This window comes from Gavialis gangeticus, unplaced genomic scaffold (assembly GCF_001723915.1).
Source record: "Gavialis gangeticus isolate Ggan-Ray unplaced genomic scaffold, GavGan_comp1, whole genome shotgun sequence".
Classification (NCBI taxonomy): domain Eukaryota; kingdom Metazoa; phylum Chordata; order Crocodylia; family Gavialidae; genus Gavialis; species Gavialis gangeticus.
The window spans coordinates 15,811,450-15,823,812 of record NW_017729002.1 but is presented as its reverse complement, the minus strand read 5'-3'; the positions used below and the strand labels follow the sequence as shown (position 1 = coordinate 15,823,812).

General features: G+C 48.1%; 1 protein-coding gene across 1 annotated transcript in view; it reads left to right on the top strand.

Annotated features, from left to right (window-relative positions):
• CLCN7 (chloride voltage-gated channel 7) overlaps window positions 1-12,363 on the top strand; it is a 117,034-nt gene that overhangs the window by 342 nt on the left and 104,329 nt on the right. The window lies entirely within an intron of this gene.

Here is a 12,363-nt window from a genome sequence, read left to right as displayed (position 1 = left end):
CTGGGCGGAAGCGACGGCTCGGGCGCGGCTGCCCAGCAGCGCCTCCGCGGCCTGGGAGGCTGCACCTGCGCGGCTCGGGGCTCCCCGGGGCTCTACCCTGTGGCTGTAGGCCGGGGCCGCTGCCCCCGCTTGCCGCGACGTTGCGCTGCGCCGCGCATAGGGGCAGCCTTGGAGCTCGGAAGGGGGCGGCCTGCTGCTTGTCGGCCGACCTCCGGACGCTGCTTCCCGGAGGAGCTCTGGTCCCGCCCGCGACCTCCAGCCACACTCGGGGAAGGGTGTTTGCCAAGGGTGGAGTTGCGGCCACTTGGGCTTTGTATTCAGGCCCCCGAGTTTTAGGGAGACTCCAGTGGGGCAGCGTGTGGCACAGTGATGGGTGGGGGAGAGGGGATGGCAGTTCTGCTTGTCTCTTCCTCTGGCCAAGGAGATACTTTGTGTTCCCAGCTGTAGTCCAGGTTCCCCCAGACACTGATTCAGTGGGGGAAAGTTGTTCTTTCTGTGTCCAAGTTGGCTAAGCTGGAAACCCTGACTAAAAAGCAGAACCTTGGTGGTAATGAGATGCTGGGCTGAGATTTCCAATGGCAAGAGAGAGCCTAACAGAGCTGGAATTCATGTGCAGATAGCCAGATCCCTTGTAAGGGAGGGACAGTGCTGCATGAGGATCTGATTCATACAGCTTAGTTTTCACTTTGTTCTGACAAGCATCTAGCTCGGGGGTGTCAAACATCCAGCACACCAATAGTCCAGCAGGCTACTGAAAGTGCATGTCCTTGGCTCTGTGCTGCTGCACGCCCTTGGCAGCACAGGCCAGCCAGAGCTTCTTGCCACCATACAGCAGCAGGGAGCTGAGAGTGTGCATCTGCACAGAACCACATTCAGGTAGCATTACAGAACTGTGGCTGGCTGGCAGTGCCAGTGCCATGGCATGTAGCTGCACTGAGCTACATTTGGGTGGTGCTGGGGGAACTATGGCCTGTAGTCCTGGTGTGCATCGCTGTACATTCCTGGCTCCAGCTCTGTACCACTGCTCAAATGCACCTGTGTCCTGCAGCAGGCCCCTGGCTCCTCACTGCTGCATTCCCCCAGCTCTGTGCTGCCTGACTCAGTGTAGCTGCCTGGCCTCAGCCCACACTGTAGCCTCAATGTGGCCTCATGGATCCAGCCCAGGAGGAACCCCTGTGGTCTGGATCTGTTCTGGGGCCTGGGGTGATTTGACGCCTGGTTTAGTTGATGTTGATTCTTTACTAATACTGTTGATATGTTTGTAGTGTTGTCATTAGCATGACAATGCTACCAGTGTAGAAATAAAACAGACTGGGCAGATACTGGACGAGCACTTGCAGTTGCTACCACCCATTTCTTATGGTGTCTATTTAATAATATGTACAAAAGAAATCTTCAAATTATTTTCCATGCCAGAAGATGACCAGCAGTTCCCTGAACCATCATGGTATGACTTAAGGTAGAGGACTGTCCAACTTCAGAGTAGCCAGCGGCTGCACAGTGCACTGGTCATAGGCTCTAGGTTGCACGCCGTGCAGACCATGCCCATAGGTGCTACACAGGCTCCTTGAGAGGCCTGCTGTATGCAGCTTCCCCCCCACACACTTGTTTGAGTCCCACTACTGCCACCTGTACTTAGGTGAGAACCCCCCTGACTCTTCACTGCCAACATTATACAGTTGACCCCTGCCCACTGCAGTGCAAGCCCTCCCCTCCACCTCCTGCTGGTGCTGCCCAGTAGGCAGCAAGCTTGCCAGACCTGCCATCCCCCATAGCGGCAGAAACGATGAGGGGAGGGCACCTAGTAGCCTGCTGGCCACGTGTGAACTGCTTGCTGGCCAGATGCTGCCCACAGGTCACCAGTTGAACAGTCCTGACTTACAGTATAGCTAATAAGAAATTGGTCTTATAAACACAGAGAACAGGGTAATTGTAAGAAACGTTGGGCTTCTTGTCCTCCTGTTTTCCAGAGGTACCTGCCAGATTTCCTTGGCACTTGCAGCTTGTGTCCAGAGCACAAAACTGTGGATGCTATCCTAGTTTGTCAAAGCACATTTTTATGTGAACCCAGCAGACTTACTGGGTCTCTTTCTTCAGCATGAGGCAGTGACTTGAGTGTATAAAACACTTACTGTACACCACACCACCTGTTAGAGTATCCAGAGGGGGTCCTCCAAGTAGGAAAACCTTTTTCGTCACACTCAGTGCAGGTAACAAGTTTCATCCCATTAAAAGCTTTTTTGTAGTTGTAACATTGGTACGTTTTCAGATGGGGTACCAGGAGGCAGATGGGCAAATCGGAGTGGCTTTCTCGAATTTCCTACAAAAGTTTTATCTCAGGTGGCCATGACTCCTGGTTTTATGTGAGAAGAGTGCCCAGCCCTTGCCACCCATTATCATGGGCATCTTGTCTTGTCTTGTGTAATACTGTGTTTCATCTGGCTCAGAATGCCTTATGCAAGTTAGAACACTGAGCAAGATAGATGGAGAGGAACCTTGGGCTGTTCAATAGGGAAGCTTCTAAACAGATGAAAGAATAAGATCACAGGACTCTGAACAGGCATGATTATTCCTGGCTAGTCAGTCTCTGTTGAGCTTCAGCTGTTGCCATAAAATGCAAAAGGAAAAAACTGCAGACTTGCACATGTACAATCTTTAAAGGATCTGTACTAGAGGACTAAGTCAGCTACTTAGACAATGGAATGAATTCTGTGGTGAAATCCCTGGTGAACATAGTAATGAGAAATAGGAAAAACATCTCTACCTGTGGCTTCCTGGATTATCAATAAGGGTATCTCAGAACAGGCTTGGCACGCAGGTGCTGCCAACCCTGTCTGTGCTGCCATGTGGTTGTGTTTATCTACTTGTACACTTCCCTTTGCATCAGGGAGTAATTCAGGCCTCAGATCCTGTTGTCCTGGTTATACCCTTTGGGAAAGCACTAAATCAGGCTTGTCCAACATATGGCCCATGCACTGCCATGCGACCCACCAAGCCATTTTTTGAGGCCCAAGGTCCCTTGCTCGGGACAGGCAGGTGGGGGAGGGGAGGGGAGCTGCTCACCCCCGTAGGGCTGGGTTCATCATGTGAGCTGGGTCCTGGCACCGCTGCGCCTGACGGGACGAGCTGGGGGCAGCACCTGCTTTTAGTTTTTTTCAGTTCGGCCCCTTGCCCCTGGTGTCCCACCTGCCTCCCGGGACCTATCAGGCTCGGTGGCCGCGGGGTGGGAACGGGGTGTGGTGCCTGGCGCAGGCAGTTGGCAAGGCAGCCCTGGAGGGGCCTTGGCAGGCAGGGTCCTGGCGTGACCTCTGCAGGGCAAGGCGGTGGGAACCGGTGTCTGTTGGACCCTGCGCTCTGGGCTCGCAGCACTAAGGCCGCCAGGGCTGCATGTGCGGGCGGCCGGGCACCATGGTGAGCAGGGCTGTGTGGGCGGGCAGGTGAGGGGCTGTAGTACAGCTGCCACCTCGCTCTGGCTTGTGGGACTGCACTGCTCGGGGGATGGGGATGTGGAGCTATTTATTTCTCCCCACCAGTCTCTGGGGCAGCAGCTGGCTGGATGCAGAATGGGTCTCTCTTGCCCCTGCCTACCAGCAGCTACCATGAACCTCGCAGTAACAGGCAGGTGCAGTAGGGCTGCACAGGCAGGGTCTCTTTGGTCCAGGACAGAGAGTGTTTGAATATGGCTTGGCGGCCCACTGGGCGATAAAAAGTTCATGATCTGGCCCCACATTCAAAAAGGTTGGACACCCCTGCACTAAATGTTACCTTGTTGGGAGACGGATACTTTGAACTTATCTGACACTTGAAAGTGGTGCTGACTGTTGCTTACTAGGGCTGTGCGAAGCTTCGGTCCCTGATTCAATTCGGTGGTGATTCAACCTCATTTGGTGGCCGAATCTCTGAATCTGAATCAAATCAGAGGGCCCTTTAATCTTTCCGAATCAAATCAGAACCCTCCGAATCGATTTGGAGAGATTCAGAAAGATTTGGCAATTTGGACATAGAGACAGCTTTAAATGTTTTTTCTACATACCTCTAGGTAGCAGGTGGCTTGTGAATGCTGCAATGCTGGGGCAATGGCCCATGGAGCGTCCCACAGAAGCACAGGGGGCTCCCCAGCACACTCAGCAGCAGAACTGGAAGTGGACCAGAAGCACTTCCAGGCCCACCCCAGCTCGGCGACTGGTGCCTCCTGGGTTGTGGGGCAGGACCCACTCCCTGGCAGACCCGGAAGTGGACTGGAGGTGCTTCCAGTCCACTTCTGGGTTCGCCGCCAAGCACATGGAGGGTCCCCCTGCACTCCTGTGGGATGCTCTGTGTGCCCCAACATTTCAGTGTTCACAAGCCACACTGGTACCTCAAGGTATGTAGAAAAAACATTTAAAGCTGTGCCTGCGTCCGAATCGCTGATTCTCCGAATCAGCATCAGATCTTCAGATTAGCCTGAATTGAATCACTGTCCGTGATTTGGGCCGAATCCGAATCGAATAGGGCCTGCTTTGCACATCCCTATTGCTTACTGCTGAGATGGTTTAATTTGCACTACAGTGGAGTCGCATCTTACACAGGGGTTAGGTTCTAAAGTCAGCGCATAAGGCGAAAATCGCGTATAGTCAAAATTACTCTTGGGCTTGCCCAGTGGTACAGTCTGCTCCCTCCCCCCATCCAGTGGTACAGTCCCTTCTTCCCGTCCAGGGCAGCCTGCACCAAACTCCCACCCAGCCAGCGTGCACAGCTTCCCAGCAGGGCTGCTCCCAATGTAGCTGCTTGGCCCCATGCACAGCGCTGAGGGGGGCTGCTGTGGGCTGAATCCATACAATTGGCACTCCGGGGCATGCACGTATGATGCAACTCCATTGTATTGACCTAGAACTATGATCTTTTTGTATCCTACTGCCAATCACTTCAGTATCATTTCAGTCTCATCAGTATTAAAACACCATAACTGCAAAAGGCAACAGAGTCAGTGTTTGACAAATTGTATGTCCAACTAGACATTCCACAGCCCAAGGGAAACTGTTACTGGGGCAGCTGTGACAGACAACAGACAAGCATAAAAAAATAGCTAAACTAAGGAGAGACCAAAGAAGATGAGGGCTGCTCACAGATGAGTAGGTTTAGGGGTTACAATAAAAAGGGTAGATACAGCTTTGTCCTTTCTTATGAAATGTGCGTTCAAAGAAGTGGAAGTCAGCCAGTTTGTAAAAAGGAAGTAGTAGGTTTGGTGGGAGCAGGTTCCATGGGTTCACATTGGGTTTAACAAAGAGAGAGGGGGTGGGGGGGTGTGCATGTGTGCACATTCATGTGCATGCATATGTATGTGTTTGTAATATCCATAATGTATGGATAAGTATATTTGTAGTTGCACAAGCTGCCCGTAAGGGAGATGAAGATTTCTGCTTTAGGGCAGAAGCTATCTTTTGATTTGCTGACTTGCCTAGATCTGCCTTGGAGTCTATGGACAGTTCTGAAGCTACTGTAGGGACTTTCTCAAAAGTGATATTAACAAGACCCTAGTCATTTTCACTTCAGCCTTGTAAGCAGCTGTGAAACCAATTACAACCATTTCTCTATAGCAAGAGTGCAAGACTGAACTGTAAGAGGCAGACAACTGGGTATTTTCAGGGGACAGCAACCCAAAAGAATGGCAGAGGTAGCATTTTGGGTAACTGAGCTTCCCCCCATGGCTATCTGTGGCTGTGGAACTGAAGGTGCAAAGAGTGGGAACTTCCCTGAGCTGGTAGTCATGTTTATCAGCTGTTTAGTGCTCAAAAACTGGTTCCAAAGATACAAGTCCCTTAGCATAGTCAGTGGACAAACCTTAGAAAAAAATTCAGACACTCCTCTGCTCTGAACAGCCTGGGGATGGCAGGGTATCTAATGTCATCCAAGGAGACTGAGTTGAAAAGAGGGTATCTTTCTTTCCTGTTGGCCTGCGGCCGATAAGTGTAATCTGCAAGTTAGATGTCTCTTAATCTCTCCTTGTGTTGGTATTTGATACACACTTTGAAGCCCACTCAGGGCTGGATTATGACATGCTGGGGCCCTAAATTATGTCAAGCTTAAGAGGCCCCATAGCATTACCAAAAAACATGAAACACTTACAAAATCCGGCACTTTCCCTGCCACTTTGGGACCGGCTGGCACTTCCCCCCTGCCGGCCCGGAAGTGGCGGGGGAAGCTTGCACGTGGCTGCTGCCACCTCTATTAAGCACCCTGCAGCGCTGCTCTGTGTGTGGCTGGTGCTCTGGGACCAGCCACCACTACCCCCCACCCCACTCCTCCCCAGCTCTGTGACCAGCTGCAGTGCCAGTTTAAAAAAAATGGCATTTTCAAATTTCCAGCATGTGCTTGGTCCTGAGCATGCCAGATTTGTAAGGTTTTACTGTATTTTTTTTTTCATATTTAGAGGCACCTCATAATGTGAGGCCCTAAGCTGTAGCATACTTAGCTTGTGCCTGAATCCAGCACTGGGCCCAATGGAGCTGTGCTTGCTTGTAGGAGAAGGGGACTAACAAATAAAATAAGGGACCTTGTCACCTGTCCATTCTGTGTTGGTGTAATACATTTTCTTTTGAAAGTAACAGTTGTACATCAGTGCATCTTTGCAAACTAGAGGTCATTTTACTTTCAGAGTCCTCTGATGAGATGTTACAGACCAGAGGTGTCAAATTCATTTGATTTTGCAGGCTAGATATGGATGCTGCAGTGGTAGGGTGAGTAGTAGTGCAGGGGGTTATGCAGCTGTTATTCCTCCCCAGTAGGGATCTAGATTTTGCCAGCAGGCCCCACCACTTAATGCCCAGTCTGTCTGGACCTCTGTAGACCATACGTTTGACACCTCTCTTGGCTGGCTATGACTCAAATGGTCCTGAAGACTGTGGCAGACAAGGTTTTTGGGTAAATGTGATATCTTTTTATTAGACCAACTGCATAGTTGGAAAAACATTCTTTGCAAGCTTTCAAGCACAAACACCCTTCTTCCTGAGGACTGACCATTTACCAAAACTCTTACTTTCCTCTTGGTTCTTACACAATATGCCTATTGGACAGGACGTCTTGGTGTGATTTATCATATTGCTGGCCTGTGCCACTGAGACAGTTTCCTTTTAACATGAAAACAGTACATGTCTTCAAACCCAGACTCTTGGTATGTGATGAAAGAGAGACATTTTGGAGGGTGATTTGATTTCTGAGGAAGGGTCATAGGTAGGAGCACCATTTTGTTTCAACTTCCACTTCACCATTTTAATGGGACAGTGTTTCATTTTGAGTTTTGTTTTGTTTCGAAGGGAGTAGTCTGTTTCATTTCGTTGAAACTGTTCCAGTGTTTTGACACTTTCGATGTTTTGCCCATAGGCTATAATGGGGAAGCATGAAACTGCCTATAACTTTGTCATTTCTTGCCTAATTTGGATGAAACTTTCAGGGATGGTAGCAGGCTTCATGGCTTCTGAAGGACCTAAGTTTCGAGGAGGTAGGTGCAGTGGTTTCTGGGAAACTGCACCTCAAGCTGCTGACAAGCAAAACTTGTGACGTGTGTGTGTTAAAGTGCAGCAGTTTTTCCGTCCCTCCCCAGACCACTGGGTTTGGAGGCGACCTCAGGGAAGGATCACAGTCACTGGTCAGCTACACAGTCAATATCAGAGCACTCTTCCTCCTCCCTCTCCTTAATTTCTGCTTCCCTGCAAGTGAGTCCAGCTTCACATTCAAAACTCAAAATGTTTCAAAACTTTTGAAACTTTTTGAGTGCTCTCATTTCATTTTGAAGCTGTTTCAAAGTCTTTCGTTTTGTTTTGATTTCGCTCTTTTGAGCTGGAAACAAGTTGAAACAGTGTCAAACGGAACACCCTGGAAAATTTCGCACAGCCCTAGTCACAGGGCATTTGTTACAGTAAGCCCCTGGTAATGGCCTTGTTTACTCATTTACATAAAGGCTCCATGGTTAAGTTAAGTCAAATGCTTCTTGTTTATGGCTCTTCAGGGTGAGGTTAGGAGGCAATGAAAAGTTGCTGTGTACGCAGTTGTGTTGCTTGTTCTGTAAATGTTTTGGGTGGTTTGTCCTAATTGGAGTCATTCTGTTGGTGGCATGTGGGGGTTGCTTCATGGCCAGTCAGGCAGGATGATAAAATGCTGATCTGGTCCTAACTGTGTACAACAGCATGCATTATGAAGTTTGGATGAACACAGACCAGATGCTTCAGCCTGAATCAAACCCTGTGGATTCTAATTGTCAGTGGTTATAATCTTCTTCAGAGAAGATGCTTGTCCAGCCATGATCCTGTGCTGAGGGCAGGGAATTGGCTGTACACGGGTGTCTGTTGAGCAAAACCAATATTTTAATTGTGCTGTGGTATTGATCCCTGTGGTGCTCAAACTGTCTCTGGTTAGCTGACCTCTACTTGAGATCACGTGGGGTAAGAAGTGATTTGAAGAGCAGTTTACTGTAGCTAATGAGCTTCAGCCAAATGCCTCTTTCTGATTAGAGGTGTACCTATAGATTTGTTGTAGGTTCTTTTAGAAATGTTTTTATAGCAGTCAGCTGTTGGACTAAATCCCCAAGCAATGTGACCCAAGTCACCTGCAACTAGCAATGATTGGCCACTTGCCCTAGAAACCAACACATTATGAGGTGCCTCTAAATACAAAAAAAATAATAATAATGCAGTAAAACCTCACAAATCCTCACAAGAACCCATTTGTAAATATCGGTGGCACCTCCATTAAGCACCCTACGCTGCTGCTCGCTCCTGAGCCTCACAGATCCGGCGTACTCAGGACCAAGCACATGCAGGAAATTTGAAAATGCCATTTTTTTAAAATCGGCACTACAGCTGGTCACAGAGCTGGGGAGGGGTGTGGGGGGGTAGTTGTGGCTGGTCCCAGAGCATCAGCTGCACATAGTGCCTCTCACTCCTGGCCTGCTGCCCAGTGCCCCTCTCTCCTGGCCTGCTGCCCCCACACCCAAGCCCCTGCTCCTCAGTGTGTGGGGCAGGGGGGGCCCAAGCAGCCCCTTGCATGCTGTAACTTTTCCAGCCTGCAAGGGAAAAACCACGTTTTTCCACATTTTTCTCATTTAAGGAGAATTCATTTTTAAAGTTTGTTGATCCACTTTTAAAATTGGTCCGCAACCCTTTCATATATTCTTGTGACTCACTTTTGGGTCATGACCCACAGCTTGAGAAATGCTGATCTAGATGCTGAAATTGGGTATCCCTAGAAGAGTTGGTTAACAATAGCATAGTGATGCAGACATCCCCTGGAGCGATGGGGTCAGCAGGGAATAGGGGAAACTCTGTTGTTTACCAGGGCAGCCCCCAGGGTTACCAGAAATAATGGGCACAAACTGAAGGAGAACAGATTTAGATTGGACTTAAGGAGAAAATCTTTACGGTAAGGGTTGCCAAAATATGTAATGGGCTTCCTAGGGAGGTGGTGCTTTCCCCTACCCTGGAGGTGTTCAAGAGGAAATTAGACAGGCATCTGGCTGGGGTTACTTAACCCCAGCGCTCTTTCCTGTCTGAAGCAGAGGGTCAGACTCAGTGATCTACCAGGTCCCTTCCAACTCTAGAAATCTATGAAATCTCTAGAACAGAGCACTCTAGAACAGGGGCTGTCTTGTAGGTGAGTACCTGTCGTGTGCTAAATAATTCTCAAACCATACTGCAGTGTAAATGAGTCTCAAACACCAGCTTTAATGACTAGGGATCAGGGTGGATTTGATTTAAATCAATTTAAATCACTGGTCAGGAAGCCTTGATTTTAATAATTGTTTTCTACAAAAAGTGCATTCTTGTTTGATATCCTCTGTTCATTTAACTTCTTGAAACTTTGCACTTTTAGAAAGAGGTAAGGGCTTGACTCTGTGTACACAAACTTGCAGAGAGACAATAGGACTGATGGGTAGGTAAATCAGGTCTGTTACCTCTCATCTCCATAGACTGCTGTTAACAAGGATGTTATCTCTGGAGACACAAATCCACAGTTTGAGACCTGAAACTAAGCATCACAGAGATGCTTCATGGGATCTTCTAGACCAAGCACTGAGTCTCCCTGCATACAGTGGTTTTAGTAAAGATTAAAGACTCTGTAGAGGAGCCTCTGGAAACCTTATAAAATTGGGCCCCTAATCAAGTCCATGGCCTGTTGTGACCTATTTATAAAACTTTTCTGAAAAGATTACGTGTTTATATTGTTTTAAATAGTATATCATTAGAAGTTATAATCCCTTTTCCATGAAGATGTATTTGAGCCTTAACGTATCTTAAATTAAAACTATTTTTATGTAGGGTTTTTTAAAAAGAATCTTAACAAAAATACAAAATATGATTAAATAAGAAAATCTGATTTAAATAAAAAATTAGATTTAAAAAAAATTAGTTCTAGGGCTTCCCCATTCAGCGCTGGAGGGTAGGGTGGATGAATTGGAGCCCTCAAGCCACCAAACAAACTTCCTCTACTCCCTTTCTCCCCTCCCATTCTGAAGACACCTCTGAGGTTGACAGGCAGTGTGGACACAAATTACAGAAGATGCTCTGCTTTGAAACTTTTTCGTCTGAACCCAGATTTTTGCCCAGTCAGCCATTTTTGAAGCGGTTTGCAGCCATGCGCTTTTGTTTGTTCATAGCTATAAACCGCTTTCTTTGGCCAGATCAGGCAAAAATTGTCACTTCTGTTGGTGCCCCTAGGTTCTCCTGTGTAACATTTGATTTTAGGCTCTATTTTATGTACCACTAACCATCTTTTGTCAGCACTCATTGGGAGGCTTCAACCCTACACGTTATTTCCACAGCACAGATCAACACCTGAGCTGCAGGTTTAAGAAAGATTACTATCCTTGAGGTGGGATGGGATGGTCTGGTTGCAGCAGATTTTCATTTTGGAGAATTTCAGGGCAAAGGGGCAAGCAGTGGGGTTGAAAACTTCCGGAAAATATTCTTAAACTTTATAACAGTATTAAGCCACCAAAGTGCACAGTTTCCTACACACATCCCTATCAACTGGAACACTGCACTGTTCATACTGTGAGAGGGCAGAGGCTGAATCTGGCTAGTTTCTACATCCTCCTATCCCCCAGTTTATTACTACATTTTATCTCAACATGACTTCAGGCTTATTGTGAAGGTGTTAGTGGCTAAGACATGCCCAGGCTTTGTGATTATGTTTAGTGATGTGTTAATTTTTGTGTCTCCTCTAAAAAAAAATAAGCGAAGCTGTTGCTCAGCCAGTGCTTGTGGAGTTTGCTTCTGCAGAGGGAACCCTTGGGATGGGAGGGGGAAGGATCGTTGACAGAGCAGGCTCCTGCTTGGGTTCAACTTTCTAGGGCATGGTACAACTAGCAGCCTGGTTTGGAATCCATCTGGGGGACTACTTTTGGCTCCAATGACTTTTTCCCATTGTAGAGCTTAAAGCAGCACTGTAAGTGGGGGAAGATTTATTCATGTCATGTTCCCCACAACCGTGTGCTGTACATGTTGAGGGTGTTAGAAAAACCGCAGATCACATGTTATCTGGTGGAACCCATGCCTCCATGGGCCCTGCCAAGGGAGACTAAGTGACTTGCTCAGGGTCACACAATGTCAGTGGCAGGGCTGGGAATTGAACCAGGTCCCACACTAGAGCTTTTACCACTAGGCCACCCATCCTTCTCATTAGGGAAGACCAGAGTCTGACAATAGTCCCCAGTTGCATGGTCCTAATGTTGCTGCTTACTTATTTGATTGCATCTTGTTAGTTCATTGTCTGCTGTAGAAATTATTGCGCCTCCTTGAGACTGGACTGAACATGAAGATCTCTTCCTTCTGACTACATATGTTGGCACTGGCAGCTCCAATCTTCAATAATTTATCTCCCTTTCTTAAGCTCCCAGAACCAGAAGATGTTACCTGGTTACTTTTGGAGTGCACTGTGGGATGCTCTTGATCTCCATCTCAAAAGTGCTGCTGAGACCAGAGCTGGGTGTGGTTGGTTCTGCTGTAACAGTGACTGCATAGCATGCTTTCAATGTGTGACACGTGAGAAGGGAGTGACAGGGCTTTTTCCTTAACAGCAGTTTCAGGGTTTACATGGAGATGGCATAGATGTGCCCCATGGGAACTTGGCCCCAAAGACCTTAAGATGCTCTAAAAAAGAGTAAAAAAAGACCTTAAGCTGCCTTAAAAAAGAGTAAAAAGTAACAGGCACCAAGGGCAATAGGACCCAGGGGACCTGGAGTTCGACCTGGAGGGATGTGGGCAGTGGGGTTCCACAGGGCTCGGTCCTCGGGCCTGCACTGTTCAACATCTTCATCAGTGACTTGGACAAGGGGGTAAAAAGCACCCTGTTCAAATTTGCTGATGACACTAAGATGTGGGGGGATGTGGG